Consider the following 19,938-nt stretch of genomic DNA (forward strand, 5'->3'; position numbering starts at 1 on the left):
TCCAGCAGCTTGTTGGGTGTGAAGGACAGTACACAGTCAACAATCTACGATCGTTACACTTTCCTCTTTTTTAGTGACATGTTTTTTCTTCATATGGATGAAACTGGTTTGTTTGATCTCTTCACAGCAGCGAGGGAGCGGCCCAAACCTGAGACACCAAACATAGCAAGTGGACAGCAACCAGCTGCAGCTCTGCTGGGTCTTTGTGTCTGTTTATTCATACACTTTCTGTTTAGAGAATAAGATTTCTGCACCAGTGTTGGGTTTGAGAGTATTAACAGCTCAGCACGTGGATCAGTGGAAATAGTTTGATCAAATATTGCAACCAGACCAAACTGTTAGAATTAAATTAATTCCTCATTAATTTAATAAGCTATTATGCATTTTGCAGTGAAGTTTGCTCGCATACAAAGCCTGAGATTTTTAAAACTGCTGATGGCAAACTGATAGTGAAAGATGAATTTCCCAGCACTCTTGTTATCAAATGACAACACTCAGTCAGGATGAACTCATTATACTGGCCATGCATAACTTTTCCTCTGCGTGGATAGAAGAGTCTAAGAAGCTTCTCTTTGAAGTTTGTCTGCAAAAGACTCAACACAGTGTTTTGCACCAGGGCCCTCAGAGGGATAAAACATAAGGCCAAGACGTGCCTGATATGGGGTGTCGTTGGTAAAGTGGCTCACACTGAAATGAACAGCAACCTTATGTTAGCATGACATTTTCTTTTGTGTGTTGTAACGTTACGATGTCCAGTGGTCCAAAACAAAACTAATGTGCTATGCGTTAAGTACATTGATGCTAGTAGCAAATCTCTACTGGGCTAACGTTAGCTAGTTTCATATAGCTCAGCCAGACTCCATCCTATCTGTTTTATTAGTGCCTGTTATTAAGGACGAAGCTGGCAAAGTAAATAGCATGTGAAACTATAGGCCTTTAGCCTTAGCAAGCATTATGTCTAAAGTGCTGCAGACGATCCTCCTGAGCAGGCTGGAAAACTACATCACTACCAGTTTGGTTTCAAACGTTAACATGACACTGACGTGTATTTTTGCTTTAAAGGAAAATTTGGATCAATAATCGTCAGAACTCAACAGTGTTGATGTGCTTTATAGATGCTCTGGCTTTAAATCTGTCCTCTGCACTTTGTACTGCTGCGACTATGTGCGGCTGTTGATGCAGTATTACGCATTGAAATGTGTTGCTTGTTTTTTCTTTAAACTACGTATTGTATTTATCATAGGCTTTTAGGCTATTTAATTATTTATCATAGGTCTATCTTAGATGTTCAAATCTGCAGGGCTTAAAGTACTCAGGCGTGGCGCCGGATTTCCAGCTTGACGGACATTTCTAGTATTTTAACAACTTGGCATAAGTTAGCATTTAACGAATCATCTTCTGATTTTCAGTGAAAATCAAACTCAGCTGGCCAATAAGAGCTGAGTGGGGAGGGTCTAAAAACAGCACACACACATACACACACACACGGACAGGGTTTCAACACACACTACTTCCAAGCACATGTTGTTTAGCTGTCCGTCACAGCCTGATATCCAAATGAGTGTGGGTGAATGTGCAACAGAAATGGACCACTGAACTACGCTTGTGTTAGCTTGACCGCCAGCTGTCGGACACTGAGAGGAAACAGCATGCCGTGCAGTGGTTCCCCTGTATGCAACTAGCAGTGGTTCAGGGCTGCTGCTGAAATATGACCGCCGCTGCTGATTTCTTTTTTTTTTCCCTGTCTTAGCACTTTAACCGTTATTATTTGGCGCTACAGACGCTTCATATCCAGGTCCATTCACACACTTGTGAGTAAAGCATATAAGAGGAGAGGAGAGGGCTCCGTCTGATCTCTTCATGAACTAAAGTCATTATTTTATGCCACTGACACTTCATATAATAACATAGCAATATACTATTTATCGTGTTCAGCCAGTGTTGCATTCAGGCGTTGTCACGTAAATAACAACTTCCAGCACTTAAATAGGTCATAGCACAGAACAGCAGCATGTCAAGTGATTTTTTACTTTATTATGTTCACTAAAATTGTATGTTCCTAAATCTTAAGACCTCATATGTAAGCTAGACAGACATTTCACCTGCTCATTACTGTGCACACATGTACTGTATGTACTTAGTCCTGGTCTGGTATAGAGATTGTTGTATATATTTTTATATCTTTGTATATGTATTATTCATTGTCACTGTCTTTCAGTTTTCTTTGATCATGTGACCCATCATGTTACCCCACTGGCGTCCCTTTAAAAATGGCGTCCTAGATGTATGTCTCATGTCTGAAGAAGAGCGTTTGGCTCGAAACGTCACACACAGTATTTTTGAAATGTGCTAAAGAAATGCACGTAAACTGGGAGCATCAAGTGTGCGGACTATCCTTCTTGACTTTATGTATGTTTTTTGGTCCAGCACCTATTTAATACCTCTTCCGAGGACGACTGATAAAGATTGCCGCAGTGCAAAAGATGTACACCCCCCAAGATTCAGGTCTCAGGCTCAGGAAAATTTTTCACTTTCAGCCCTGTAATCTGTACGCTGCTGAACCTGGGTAACGAATTTTGTTCCCTTGTGTTTTTTAACGTGTTTGAATGACAATAAACTGAAGTTTGAGCCTTAATGAGATTAAATATCTCGGCCACTATATTGTCAATAATCTATCTGATGATAAAGATGTCCACAGATAGTGTGACAAATTATAGGCTATACACAAGCTAATACGCTTGCTTGCAAATTTAGTAAGTGTACATTTGATGTAAAGATAGCTCTTTGTAGAGCATTTTGTACCCTGCTGTACAGTATACCGCCCACTTGGTGCTCCTATAGGAAGAGCAGCATGAGCTTAATGACTTGCAGAGAAAGGTATTTGCCAAAGTATTATTTAAACTGCCCATCTTTGTTTAAATTACAAACAGATAAGCCAAGTTATTTGTAAACTAGGTGTGTGCCATTGTTCTGTTTTATTGTGTGTAATGTTTGCACTCTGTACCACGTGATATGGTCTTGAGTCAAATAAATGAAAAGATTGAAACTGTAGTGACACAGACGAAGTGATTTACTGCCCTTTAAAGAAAAGCTCTACTGTAGTTGTGAACACTGGTGTTGATGATAGAGAGCAGCAGAGGGAGCTCTTTACTGAAGTCAGGTTGTTTAGAAATGCTCACCTGTCTGCACAGGTGTGATCATTTAAATGTTCCTGATGATCACAAACACCTCCTGCTGTTAGTTTATCTGAGAGATTTGCTCTAAATGTTTCCATCAGTGCCACGTGACCTGTGATCTGATTATTTTGTCAAACACTGCAGTGTGTCTTTTGGTACATCAGTTTAACAAATAAAGATGTTCAACTGGACGAAGTCACGACTGCTTTCAGGTTTTATTTCTAACTAAATGAAATTAATTTGAATTGTCTTACGAAAAAAAAAATGCTGCACTGCTTCAACTGAATGATGTAATGTACTTTCTACATGACACATTCACTGAATGAGACTGAGAGTTTATGTGACATCACTTCCTGTTGTTGGGGCTGTTCTCAGGAACCATGAACATCCAGGGCTGTTCAACAATATATTAATTATGTTATTGATAATTGATTGATTTAGATGGCTTTATGGGAGCAGAGTGATGTAATGAACGTGGGGCTTGTGAATAATGGCTAGTTGAGGCACAGGTGGTGGAAGGCTTGATTGTTTTGCTCTTAGTTAATGCAGGTGGAATCAATGAGCTGCACTTTCTATGCAGGCCAGGACAGACTGCAGTAAATGCAGTACGGTGGCTGAACTCAGTGCGATGTTAACAGGACTACTGAACAACTTTTTAGCCACAAAGGAGCTTCAGCCTTGGAAAGAACCTGACCACGAGAACCCTCCCCAACTAATGCCCCAGGAAACAATTGAGGAACTGGACTGGAGTGCTGAACCAGCAGACATGTTGCAGGCTTAAACAACTGCCTCTAAAGACTGCTCTCTGTCAGGGACTATGGTACACTATGTAGACAGGTGAATTTACATATTGTGCTCTTATTAATATTTTTAAATTCTGATACTTTTCAGCTAAGAATTCTCGTGTGATCAACACTCTTTTGCCTCAGGTTCTCAGTTAGACAGGTCTTACTCAGGTTGGTGTAGATATATTCTCTCAGAACACATGAATCACACAGGCTACCGTCAGCTCTGCATAAAGCAAGGAAGTATCTTTCTTGGCATTTGGTTTAGGGGCCTCAGATTCAATAGTTATGTTGAGTTGGCATAATATCTGTTGACACATAAAGACGGCCTGCCTTCACTGTGCCTTATCTTACAAGCTGTTTGTCATTTTTAACAAAACACTGTGCTATGACCTTTTCATGGCATTTGCTGTGACATACCATGGCTTCTTCCTGGTATTTTTTATACATTGCACAATACCATGAATTTTCATTGCATTTTATTTTCATCCATCATTTGTGATGCGATTTTAACAACATACAGTACAATGACTTTTATAACATTTTTTAAGGCATACTATTCTATGAAATTTTGAAGGTCATGCTATACTATGACTTTTTGTGATGTTTTAGATGACATACTATACTATGATTTTTTTATGATATTTTGGATGTCATGCTATACTATGACTTTTTCAAGCAACTTTGCACGTCATGCTATACTATAACTTTTTTATCATATTTTGGACGTCATGCTATACTATGACTTTTTTTTTTATGATATTTTGGATGACATACTATACTATGACTTTTTCAAGCAACTTTGCACGTCATGCTATACTATAACTTTTTTATCATATTTTGGACGTCATGCTATACTATGACTTTTTTATGATATTTTGGATGACATACTATACTATGACTTTTTTATGATATTTTGGATGACATACTATACTATGACTTTTTTATGATATTTTGGATGACATACTATACTATGACTTTTTCAAGCAACTTTGCACGTCATGCTATACTATAACTTTTTTATCATATTTTGGACGTCATGCTATACTATGACTTTTTTTTTTATGATATTTTGGATGACATACTATACTATGACTTTTTTATGATATTTTGGATGACATACTATACTATGATTTTTTTATGATATTTTGGATGACATACTATACTATGACTTTTTCAAGCAACTTTGCACGTCATGCTATACTATAACTTTTTTATCATATTTTGGACGTCATGCTATACTGTGATTTTTTTTTTTTATGATATTTTGGATGACATACTATACTATGACTTTTTCAAGCAACTTTGCACGTCATGCTATACTATAACTTTTTTATCATATTTTGGACGTCATGCTATACTATGACTTTTTTTTTTATGATATTTTGGATGACATACTATACTATGACTTTTTTATGATATTTTGGACGTCATGCTATACTGTGATTTTTTTTATGATATTTTGGATGACATACTATACTATGACTTTTTTATGATATTTTGGATGTCATGCTGTACTATGACTTTTTGTGATGTTTTAGATGACATACTATACTATGATTTTTTTATGATATTTTGGATGACATACTATACTATGACTTTTTCAAGCAACTTTGCACGTCATGCTAGACTATAACTTTTTTATCATATTTTGGACGTCATGCTATACTATAACTTTTTTATCATATTTTGGATGACATGCTATACTATGATTTTTTTATGATATTTTGGATGACATACTATACTATGACTTTTTCAAGCAACTTTGCACGTCATGCTATACTATAACTTTTTTATCATATTTTGGACGTCATGCTATACTGTGATTTTTTTTTATGATATTTTGGATGACATACTATACTATGACTTTTTCAAGCAACTTTGCACGTCATGCTATACTATAACTTTTTTATCATATTTTGGACGTCATGCTATACTATGACTTTTTATGATATTTTGGACGACTTACTATACTATGACTTTTTTATCATATTTTGGACGTCATGCTATACTATAACTTTTTTATGATATTTTGGATGACATACTATACTATGACTTTTTTATGATATTTTGGATGTCATGCTGTACTATGACTTTTTGTGATGTTTTAGATGACATACTATACTATGATTTTTTTATGATATTTTGGATGACATACTATACTATGACTTTTTCAAGCAACTTTGCACGTCATGCTAGACTATAACTTTTTTATCATATTTTGGACGTCATGCTATACTATAACTTTTTTATCATATTTTGGATGACATACTATACTATGACTTTTTTATGATATTTTGGATGTCATGCTGTACTATGACTTTTTGTGATGTTTTAGATGACATACTATACTATGATTTTTTTATGATATTTTGGATGACATACTATACTATGACTTTTTCAAGCAACTTTGCACGTCATGCTAGACTATAACTTTTTTATCATATTTTGGACGTCATGCTATACTATAACTTTTTTATCATATTTTGAACGACATGCTATACTATAACTTTTTTATCATATTTTGGACGTCATGCTATACTATGACTTTTTATGATATTTTGGACGACTTACTATACTATGACTTTTTTATCATATTTTGGACGTCATGCTATACTATAACTTTTTTATCATATTTTGGACGTCATGCTATACTATGACTTTTTATGATATTTTGGACGACTTACTATACTATGACTTTTTTATCATATTTTGGACGTCATGCTATACTATAACTTTTTTATGATATTTTGGACGACATGCTATACTATGACTTTTTTATGATATTTTGGACGTCATGCTATACTATGACTTTTTTATGATATTTTGGACGTCATGCTATACTATGACTTTTTTATGATATTTTGGACGACATGCTATACTATGACTTTTTTATGATATTTTGGACGACATGCTATACTATGACTTTTTTATCATATTTTAGACGTCATGCTATACTATGACTTTTTTATGATATTTTGGACGACATGCTATACTATGATTTTTTTATGAAATGTTGAACAACATACTATACGATGACTTTTTCAAACAATTTTGAACGACATACTATACTATGACTTTTTTTATGATATTTTGACGACATGCTATACTATGACTTTTTATGATATTTTGACGACATGCTATACTATGACTTTTTATGATATTTTGACGCTATGCTATACTATGACATTTTTATGATATTGTGGACGACATGCTATACTATGACATTTTTATGATATTTTGGACGTCATGCTATACTATGACTTTTTTATCATATTTTAGACGTCATGCTATACTATGACTTTTTTATGATATTTTGGACGACATGCTATACTATGAATTTTTTATGAAATGTTGAAAAACATACTATACTATGACTTTTTCATACAATTTTGAACGACATGCTATACTATGACTTTTTTTTATCATATTTTGAACGACATGCTATACTATGACTTTTTTATCATATTTTGGATGACATGCTATACTATGACTTTTTTATGATATTTTGGACGTCATGCTATACTATGACTTTTTTATGCCATTTTGAACGACATGCTATACTATGACTTTTTATGATATTTTGGACGACATGCTATACTATAACTTTTTATCATATTTTGACGACATGCTATACTATGACTTTTTATGATATTTTGACGACATGCTATACTATGATTTTTTATGATATTTTGAACAACATACTATACTATGACTTTTTTATGATATTTTGCAGGACATACTATACTATGATTTTTTTTATCATATTTTGGACGTCATGCTATACTATAACTTTTTTATGATATTTTGGACGACATGCTATACTATAACTTTTTTATCATATTTTGGACGACATGCTATACTATAACTTTTTTATCATATTTTGGACGACATGCTATACTATGATTTTTTTATGATATTTTGGACGACATGCTATACTATAACTTTTTTATCATATTTTGGACGTCATGCTATACTATGACTTTTTATGATATTTTGGACGACTTACTATACTATGACTTTTTTATCATATTTTGGACGTCATGCTATACTATAACTTTTTTATGATATTTTGGATGACATACTATACTATGACTTTTTTATGATATTTTGGATGTCATGCTGTACTATGACTTTTTGTGATGTTTTAGATGACATACTATACTATGATTTTTTTATGATATTTTGGAGGACATACTATACTATGACTTTTTCAAGCAACTTTGCACGTCATGCTAGACTATAACTTTTTTATCATATTTTGGACGTCATGCTATACTATAACTTTTTTATCATATTTTGGATGACATGCTATACTATGATTTTTTTATGATATTTTGGACGACATGCTATACTATAACTTTTTTATCATATTTTGGACGTCATGCTATACTATGACTTTTTTATGATATTTTGGACGTCATGCTATACTATGACTTTTTTATGATATTTTGGACGACATGCTATACTATGACTTTTTTATCATATTTTGGACGACATGCTATACTATGACTTTTTTATCATATTTTAGACGTCATGCTATACTATGACTTTTTTATGATATTTTGGACGACATGCTATACTATGATTTTTTTATGAAATGTTGAACAACATACTATACGATGACTTTTTCAAACAATTTTGAACGACATACTATACTATGACTTTTTTTATGATATTTTGGACGACATGCTATACTATGACTTTTTTATGATATTTTGGACGACATGCTATACTATGACTTTTTTATGATATTTTGGACGTCATGCTATACTATGACTTTTTTATGATATTTTGGACGACATGCTATACTATGACTTTTTTATGATATTTTGACGCCATGCTATACTATGACTTTTTATCATATTTCGACGTCATGCTATACTATGACTTTTTTATGATATTTTGGACGACATGCTATACTATGATTTTTTTATGAAATGTTGAACAACATACTATACGATGACTTTTTCAAACAATTTTGAACGACATACTATACTATGATTTTTTTTATCATATTTTGCACGTCATGCTATACTATGATTTTTTTATGAAATGTTGAACAACATACTATACGATGACTTTTTCAAACAATTTTGAACGACATACTATACTATGATTTTTTTTATCATATTTTGGACGTCATGCTATACTATAACTTTTTTATCATATTTTGGACGACATGCTATACTATGATTTTTTTATGATATTTTGGACGACATGCTATACTATAACTTTTTTATCATATTTTGGACGTCATGCTATACTATGACTTTTTATGATATTTTGGACGACTTACTATACTATGACTTTTTTATCATATTTTGGACGTCATGCTATACTATGACTTTTTTATGATATTTTGGACGACATGCTATACTATGACTTTTTTATCATATTTTGGACGTCATGCTATACTATGACTTTTTTATGATATTTTGGACGTCATGCTATACTATGACTTTTTTATGATATTTTGGACGACATGCTATACTATGACTTTTTTATGATGTTTTGGACGCCATACTATACTATGACTTTTTATCATATTTTAGACGCCATGCTATACTATGACTTTTTATGATATTTTGACACATGCTATACTATGATTTTTTTATGAAATGTTGAACAACATACTATACGATGACTTTTTCAAACAATTTTGAACGACATACTATACTATGACTTTTTTTATGATATTTTGGACGACATGCTATACTATGACTTTTTTATGATATTTTGGACGTCATGCTATACTATGACTTTTTTATGATATTTTGGACGACATGCTATACTATGACTTTTTTATGATATTTTGGACGTCATGCTATACTATGACTTTTTTATCATATTTTAGACGTCATGCTATACTATGACTTTTTTATGATATTTTGGACGACATGCTATACTATGATTTTTTTATGAAATGTTGAACAACATACTATACGATGACTTTTTCAAACAATTTTGAACGACATACTATACTATGATTTTTTTTATCATATTTTGCACGTCATGCTATACTATGATTTTTTTATGAAATGTTGAACAACATACTATACGATGACTTTTTCAAACAATTTTGAACGACATACTATACTATGATTTTTTTTATCATATTTTGGACGTCATGCTATACTATAACTTTTTTATGATATTTTGGACGACATGCTATACTATAACTTTTTTATCATATTTTGGACGTCATGCTATACTATGACTTTTTTATGATATTTTGGACGTCATGCTATACTATGACTTTTTTATGATATTTTGGACGACATGCTATACTATGACTTTTTTATGATATTTTGGACGACATGCTATACTATGACTTTTTTATCATATTTTGGACGACATGCTATACTATGACTTTTTTATGATATTTTGGACGTCATGCTATACTATGACTTTTTTATGATATTTTGGACGACATGCTATACTATGACTTTTTTATGATATTTTGGACGACATGCTATACTATAACTTTTTTATCATATTTTGGACGACATGCTATACTATGACTTTTTTATCATATTTTGGATGACATGCTATACTATGACTTTTTTATCATATTTTAGACGTCATGCTATACTATGACTTTTTTATGATATTTTGGACGACATGCTATACTATGATTTTTTTATGAAATGTTGAACAACATACTATACGATGACTTTTTCAAACAATTTTGAACGACATACTATACTATGATTTTTTTTATGATATTTTGGACGACATGCTATACTATGACTTTTTTATGATATTTTGGACGACATGCTATACTATGACTTTTTTATGATATTTTGGACGACATGCTATACTATGATTTTTTTATGAAATGTTGAACAACATACTATACGATGACTTTTTCAAACAATTTTGAACGACATACTATGCTATGATTTTTTTTATGATATTTTGGACGACATGCTATACTATGACTTTTTTATGATATTTTGGATGTCATGCTATACTATGACTTTTTTATGATATTTTGGACGTCATGCTATACTATGACTTTTTTATGATATTTTGGACGTCATGCTATACTATGACTTTTTCAAGCAACTTTGCACGTCATGCTATACTATAACTTTTTTATCATATTTTGGACGTCATGCTATACTATGACTTTTTTATGATATTTTGGATGACATGCTATACTATGACTTTTTTATCATATTTTGGACGTCATGCTATACTATGATTTTTTAATGATATTTTGGACGACATGCTATACTATGACTTTTTCAAGCAACTTTGAATGACATACTATACTATGATTTTTTATGATATTTTGACGACATGCTATACTATGACTTTTTATGATATTTTGACGACATGCTATACTATGACTTTTTATCATATTTTGACGACATGCTATACTATGATTTTATATGAAATGTTGAACAACTTACTATACGATGACTTTTTCAAACAATTTTGAATGACATACTATACTATGATTTTTTTTATGATATTTTGGACGACATGCTATACTATGACTTTTTTATCATATTTTGGACGTCATGCTATACTATGATTTTTTTTATGATATTTTGGACGACATGCTATACTATGACTTTTTTCATGATTTTGGACGACATGCTGTACAATGACTTTTTTATCATATTTTGGACGTCATGCTATACTATGACTTTTTTATGATATTTTGGACGACATGCTATACTATGACTTTTTTATGATATTTTGACGACATGCTATACTATGACTTTTTATGAATGTTGAACTACATGCTATAATATGACTTTTGTATAATATTTTGTACTTCATGATATACTATGATTTTTTTTATGATATTTTGGACGACATGCTATACTATGACTTTTTTATCATATTTTGGACGACATGCTATATACTATGACTTTTTTATGATATTTTGGATGTCATTCTATACTATGACTTTTTCAAACAATTTTGACGACATACTATACTATGATTTTTTTTATGATATTTTGGACGACATGCTATACTATGACTTTTTTATCATATTTTGGACGACATGCTATATACTATGACTTTTTTATGATATTTTGGATGTCATTCTATACTATGATTTTTTTTATGATATTTTGGACGACATGCTATACTATGACTTTTTTATGATATTTTGGACGTCATGCTATACTATGACTTTTTTATGATATTTTGGATGTCATGCTATACTATGACTTTTTTATCATATTTTGGATGTCATGCTATACTATGACTTTTTGTGATGTTTTAGATGACATACTATACTATGATTTTTTTATGATATTTTAGACGACCTACTATACTATGATTTTTATGATATTTTGGATGTCATGCTATACTATGACTTTTTTATGAAATTTTGCATGTCATGCTTTACTATGACTTTTTGTGATGTTTTAGATGACATACTATACTATGATTTTTTTATGATATTTTGGATGTCATGCTATACTATGACTTTTTTATGATATTTTGGATGTCATGCTATACTATGACTTTTTCAAGCAACTTTGCACGTCATGCTATACTATGACTTTTTTATCATATTTTGGACGTCATGCTATACTATGACTTTTTTATCATATTTTGGACGACATGCTATACTATGACTTTTTTATCATATTTTGGACGACATGCTATACTATGACTTTTTTATCATATTTTGGACGTCATGCTATACTATGACTTTTTTATGATATTTTGGATGACATACTATACTATGACTTTTTTATGATATTTTGGACGACATGCTATACTATGACTTTTTTATGAAATTTTGAACAACATACTATACTATGACTTTTTAAAAAAATTTTGAACGACATGATATACTATGACTTTTTTCATGGTTTTGTACGACATGCTATACTATGACTTTTTTATCATATTTTGGACGAGATGATATATACTATGACATTTTTATGATATTTTGGATGTCATTCTATACTATGATTTTTATATGAAATGTTGAACAACATACTATACGATGAGTTTTTCAAACAATTTTGATCTACATACTATACTATTTTTTTTTTTATCATATTTTGGACGTCATGCTATACTATGATTTTTTAATGATATTTTGGACGACATGCTATACTATGACTTTTTCAAGCAACTTTGCACGTCATGCTATACTATAACTTTTTTATGATATTTTGGACGTCATGCTATACTATGACTTTTTTATGATATTTTGGACGACATGCTATACTATGACTTTTTTATCATATTTTGGACGTCATGCTATACTATGATTTTTTTATGAAATGTTGAACAACTTACTATACGATGACTTTTTCAAACAATTTTGAATGACATACTATACTATGATTTTTTTTATGATATTTTGGACGACATGCTATACTATGACTTTTTTATCATATTTTGGACGTCATGCTATACTATGATTTTTTTTATGATATTTTGGACGACATGCTATACTATGACTTTTTCAAGCAACTTTGCACGTCATGCTATACTATAACTTTTTTATCATATTTTGGACGTCATGCTATACTATGACTTTTTTATGATATTTTGGACGACATGCTATACTATGACTTTTTTATGATATTTTGGACGACATGCTATACTATGACTTTTTTATGATATTTTGGACGACATGCTATACTATGACTTTTTTATCATATTTTGGACGTCATGCTATACTATGACTTTTTTATGATATTTTGGACGACATGCTATACTATGACTTTTTTATGATATTTTGGACGTCATGCTATACTATGATTTTTTTATGAAATGTTGAACAACATACTATACGATGATTTTTTATGATATTTTGGACGACATACTATACTATGTTTTTTTATGATATTTTGGACGACATGCTATACTATGACTTTTTTATCATATTTTGGATGACATGCTATACTATGACATTTTTATGATATTTTGGATGTCATGCTATACTATGACTTTTTTATCATATTTTGGATGTCATGCTATACTATGACTTTTTGTGATGTTTTAGATGACATACTATACTATGATTTTTTTATGATATTTTAGACGACCTACTATACTATGATTTTTTTATGATATTTTGGATGTCATGCTATACTATGACTTTTTTATGATATTTTGGATGTCATGCTATACTATGACTTTTTGTGATGTTTTAGATGACATACTATACTATGATTTTTTTATGATATTTTAGACGACCTACTATACTATGATTTTTTTATGATATTTTGGATGTCATGCTATACTATGACTTTTTCAAGCAACTTTGCACGTCATGCTATACTATAACTTTTTTATCATATTTTGGACGTCATGCTATACTGTGATTTTTTTTTATGATATTTTGGATGACATACTATACTATGACTTTTTCAAGCAACTTTGCACGTCATGCTATACTATAACTTTTTTATCATATTTTGGACGTCATGCTATACTGTGATTTTTTTTTATGATATTTTGGATGACATACTATACTATGACTTTTTTATGATATTTTGGATGTGATGCTACACTGTGATTTTTTTTTATGATATTTTGGATGACATACTATACTATGATTTTTTTATGATATTTTGGATGACATGCTATACTATGACTTTTTTATGATATTTTGGACGACATGCTATACTATGACTTTTTTATCATATTTTAGACGTCATTCTATACTATGACTTTTTTATGATATTTTGGACGACATGCTATACTATGATTTTTTTATGAAATGTTGAACAACATACTATACGATGACTTTTTCAAACAATTTTGAACGACATACTATACTATGATTTTTTTTATGATATTTTGGACGACATGCTATACTATGACTTTTTTATGATATTTTGGACGACATGCTATACTATGACTTTTTTATGATATTTTGGATGTCATGCTATACTATGACTTTTTTATGATATTTTGGACGTCATGCTATACTATGACTTTTTCAAGCAACTTTGCACGTCATGCTATACTATAACTTTTTTATCATATTTTGGACGTCATGCTATACTATGACTTTTTTATCATATTTTGGACGACATACTATATACTATGACTTTTTTATCATATTTTGGACGTCATGCTATACTATAATTTTTTTATGAAATGTTGAACAACATACTATACGATGACTTTTTCAAACAATTTTGAACGACATACTATACTATGATTTTTTTTATGATATTTTGGACGACATGCTATACTATGACTTTTTTATGATATTTTGGACGACATGCTATACTATGACTTTTTTATCATATTTTGGACGTCATGCTATACTATGACTTTTTTATCATATTTTGTACTATGATTTTTATGAAATGTTGAACAACATACTATACGATGACTTTTTCAAACAATTTTGAACGACATACTATACTATGATTTTTTTTATATTTTGGACGACATGCTATACTATGACTTTTTTATCATATTTTGGACGTCATGCTATACTATGACTTTTTTATCATATTTTGGACGACATGCTATACTATGACTTTTTTATCATATTTTGGACGACATGCTATACTATGACTTTTATGATATTTTGACAACATGCTATACTATGACTTTTTATCATATTTTGAACGTCATGCTATACTATGACTTTTTATGATATTTTGACGACATGCTATACTATGACTTTTTTTTGTACATTTTGGACGACATGCTATACTATGACTTTTTTATCATATTTTGGACGTCATGCTATACTATGACTTTTTTATCATATTTTGGACGTCATGCTATACTATGACTTTTTTATGATATTTTGGACGACATGCTATACTATGACTTTTTTATCATATTTTGGACGACATGCTGTACTATGACTTTTTTATCATATTTTGGACGTCATGCTGTACTATGACTTTTTTATGATATTTTGGACGACATGCTATACGATGACTTTTTCAAACAATTTTGAACGACATACTATACTATGATTTTTTTTTTATGATATTTTGGACGACATGCTATACTATGACTTTTTTATGATATTTTGGACGACATGCTATACTATGACTTTTTTATGATATTTTGGATGTCATGCTATACTATGATTTTTTTATGATATTTTGGACGACATGCTATACTATGACTTTTTTATGATATTTTGGATGTCATGCTATACTATGATTTTTTTATGATATTTTGGACGACATACTATACTATGACTTTTTTATGATATTTTGGATGTCATGCTATACTATGATTTTTTTATGATATTTTGGACGACATGCTATACTATGACTTTTTTATGATATTTTGGATGTCATGCTATACTATGATTTTTTTATGATATTTTGGACGACATACTATACTATGACTTTTTTATGATATTTTGGACGACATGCTATACTATGACTTTTTTATGATATTTTGGATGACATGCTATACTGTGACTTTTTTATCATATTTTGGACGACATACTATACTATGATTTTTTTTATGATATTTTGGATGACATGCTATACTATGATTTTTTTATGATATTTTGGATGACATACTATACTATGACTTTTTTATGATATTTTGGACGACATGCTATACTATGACTTTTTTATGATATTTTGAACAACATGCTATACTATGACTTTTCATGACATTTTAGACGACTTACTATACTATGATTTTTTTTATGATATTTTCGATGACATACTATACTATGACTTTTTCAAGCAACTTTGGACGTCATGCTATACTATGATTTTTTTTATGATATTTTGGATGACATACTATACTATGACTTTTTTATGATATTTTGGACGTCATGCTATACTATGACTTTTTCATGATATTTTGGACGTCATACTATACTATGACTTTTTTATGATATTTTGGATGACATTCTATACTATGACTTTTTTATTATATTTTGGACGTCATGCTGTACTATGACTTTTTTATGATATTTTGGACGACATACTATACTATGTTTTTTTATGATATTTTGGACGACATGCTATACTATGACTTTTTTTTATCATATTTTGTACGATATACTGTACTATGACTTTTTTATCATATTTTGGACGACATGCTATACTATGATTTTTTATCACATTTTGGATGACATGCTGTACTATGACTTTTTCATCATATTTTGGACGACATGTTATACTATGACTTTTTCATCATATTTCGGACGACATGCTATACTATGACTTTTTCATCATATTTTGGACAACATGCTATACTATGACTTTTTTATGATATTTTGAACGACATACTATACTATGATTTTTTATCATATTTTGGATGACATGCTATACTATGACTTTTTCATCATATTTTGAACGTCATGCTATACTATGACTTTTTATGATATTTTGGACGACATGTTATACTATGACTTTTTCATCATATTTTGGATGACATGCTATACTATGACTTTTTCATCATATTTTGGATGACATGTTATATTATGACTTTTTCATCATATTTTGGACGACATACTATACTTTGACTTTTTCATCATATTTTGGACAACATGTTATACTATGACTTTTTCCATCATATTTTGGACGACATGCTATACTATGACTTTTTCATCATATTTTGGACGTCATGCTATACTATGACTTTTTATGATATTTTGGACGACATGCTATACTATGACTTTTTTATCATATTTTGGACGACATATAATACTTTGATTTTTTTATGATATTTTGGACGACATGCTATACTATGATTTTTTTATGATATTTTGAACAACATGCTATACTATGACTTTTCATGATATTTTAGACGACTTACTATACTATGATTTTTTTCATGATATTTTCGATGACATACTATACTATGACTTTTTCAAGCAACTTTGGACGTCATGCTATACTATGATTTTTTTTATGATATTTTGGATGACATACTATACTATGACTTTTTTATGATATTTTGGACGTCATGCTATACTATGACTTTTTCATGATATTTTGGACGTCATACTATACTATGACTTTTTTATGATATTTTGGATGACATGCTATACTATGACTTTTTTATGATATTTTGGACGTCATGCTATACTATGACTTTTTCATGATATTTTGGACGACATACTATACTATGACTTTTTTATGATATTTTGGACGACATGCTATACTATAACTTTTTTTATTATATTTTGGACGTCATGCTGTACTATGATTTTTTTATGATATTTTGGACGACATACTATACTATGTTTTTTTATGATATTTTGGACGACATGCTATACTATGACTTTTTTTTATCATATTTTGTACGACATACTGTACTATGATTTTTTATCATATTTTGGATGACATGCTGTACTATGACTTTTTCATCATATTTTGGACGACATGTTATACTATGACTTTTTCATCATATTTCGGACGTCATACTATACTATGACTTTTTTATGATATTTTGGATGACATGCTACACTATGACTTTTTTATGATATTTTGGACGACATGCTATACTATGACTTTTTCATGATATTTTGGACGTCATACTATACTATGACTTTTTTATGATATTTTGGATGACATGCTATACTATGACTTTTTTATGATATTTTGGACGTCATGCTATACTATGACTTTTTCATGATATTTTGGACGACATACTATACTATGAGTTTTTTATGATATTTTGGACGACATGCTATACTATAACTTTTTTTATTATATTTTGGACGTCATGCTGTACTATGTTTTTTTATGATATTTTGGACGACATGCTATACTATGACTTTTTTTTATCATATTTTGTACGACATACTGTACTATGATTTTTTATCATATTTTGGATGACATGCTGTACTATGACTTTTTCATCATATTTTGGACGACATGTTATACTATGACTTTTTCATCATATTTCGGACGACATGCTATACTATGACTTTTTCATCATATTTTGGACAACATGCTATACTATGACTTTTTTATGATATTTTGAACGACATACTATACTATGATTTTTTATCATATTTTGGATGACATGCTATACTATGACTTTTTCATCATATTTTGAACGTCATGCTATACTATGACTTTTTATGATATTTTGGACGACATGTTATACTATGACTTTTTCATCATATTTTGAACGTCATGCTATACTATGACTTTTTATGATATTTTGGATGACATGCTATACTATGACTTTTTCATCATATTTTGAACGTCATGCTATACTATGACTTTTTATGATATTTTGGACGACATGTTATACTATGACTTTTTCATCATATTTTGGACGTCATGCTATACTATGACTTTTTCCATCATATTTTGGACGACATACTATACTATGACTTTTTCATCATATTTTGAACGTCATGCTATACTATGACTTTTTATGATATTTTGGACGACATGTTATACTATGACTTTTTCATCATATTTTGGATGACATGCTATACTATGACTTTTTCATCATATTTTGGATGACATGTTATACTATGACTTTTTCATCATATTTTGGACGACATACTATACTTTGACTTTTTCATCATATTTTGGACGTCATGCTATACTATGACTTTTTCCATCATATTTTGGACGACATGCTATACTATGACTTTTTCATCATATTTTGGACGTCATGCTATACTATGACTTTTTATGATATTTTGGACGACATGCTATACTATGACTTTTTCATCATATTTTGGATGACATACTATACTTTGACTTTTTCATCATATTTTGGACAACATGTTATACTATGACTTTTTCATCATATTTTGGACGTCATGCTATACTATGACTTTTTCATCATATTTTGCACGTCATGCTATACTATGACTTTTTATGATATTTTGGACGACATGTTATACTTTGACTTTTTCATCATATTTCGGACGTCATGCTATACTATGACTTTTTATGATATTTTGGACGACATGTTATACTATGACTTTTTTATCATATTTCGGACGTCATGCTATACTATGACTTTTTCATCATATTTTGGACGTCATGCTATACTATGACTTTTTA

The 19,938-nt window shown here is 30.2% G+C and overlaps 2 protein-coding genes across 5 annotated transcripts in view; one reads left to right on the forward strand and one right to left on the reverse strand.

Annotated features, from left to right (window-relative positions):
- Nucleotides 1–19,938, reverse strand: part of LOC125884441 (uncharacterized) — a 95,331-nt gene that overhangs the window by 23,141 nt on the left and 52,252 nt on the right. The window lies entirely within an intron of this gene.
- LOC125884443 (uncharacterized) overlaps nt 1–19,938 on the forward strand; it is an 88,081-nt gene that overhangs the window by 727 nt on the left and 67,416 nt on the right. The window contains exon 3 of the transcript XR_007448699.1: nt 128–3,371. The gene's annotated coding sequence lies outside the window, so the exon portion shown is untranslated. Of the gene's footprint in view, nt 1–127 lie in introns of the transcript that reaches the window.

This window comes from Epinephelus fuscoguttatus, linkage group LG23, assembly GCF_011397635.1.
Source record: "Epinephelus fuscoguttatus linkage group LG23, E.fuscoguttatus.final_Chr_v1".
Taxonomy (NCBI): Eukaryota; Metazoa; Chordata; class Actinopteri; order Perciformes; family Serranidae; genus Epinephelus; species Epinephelus fuscoguttatus.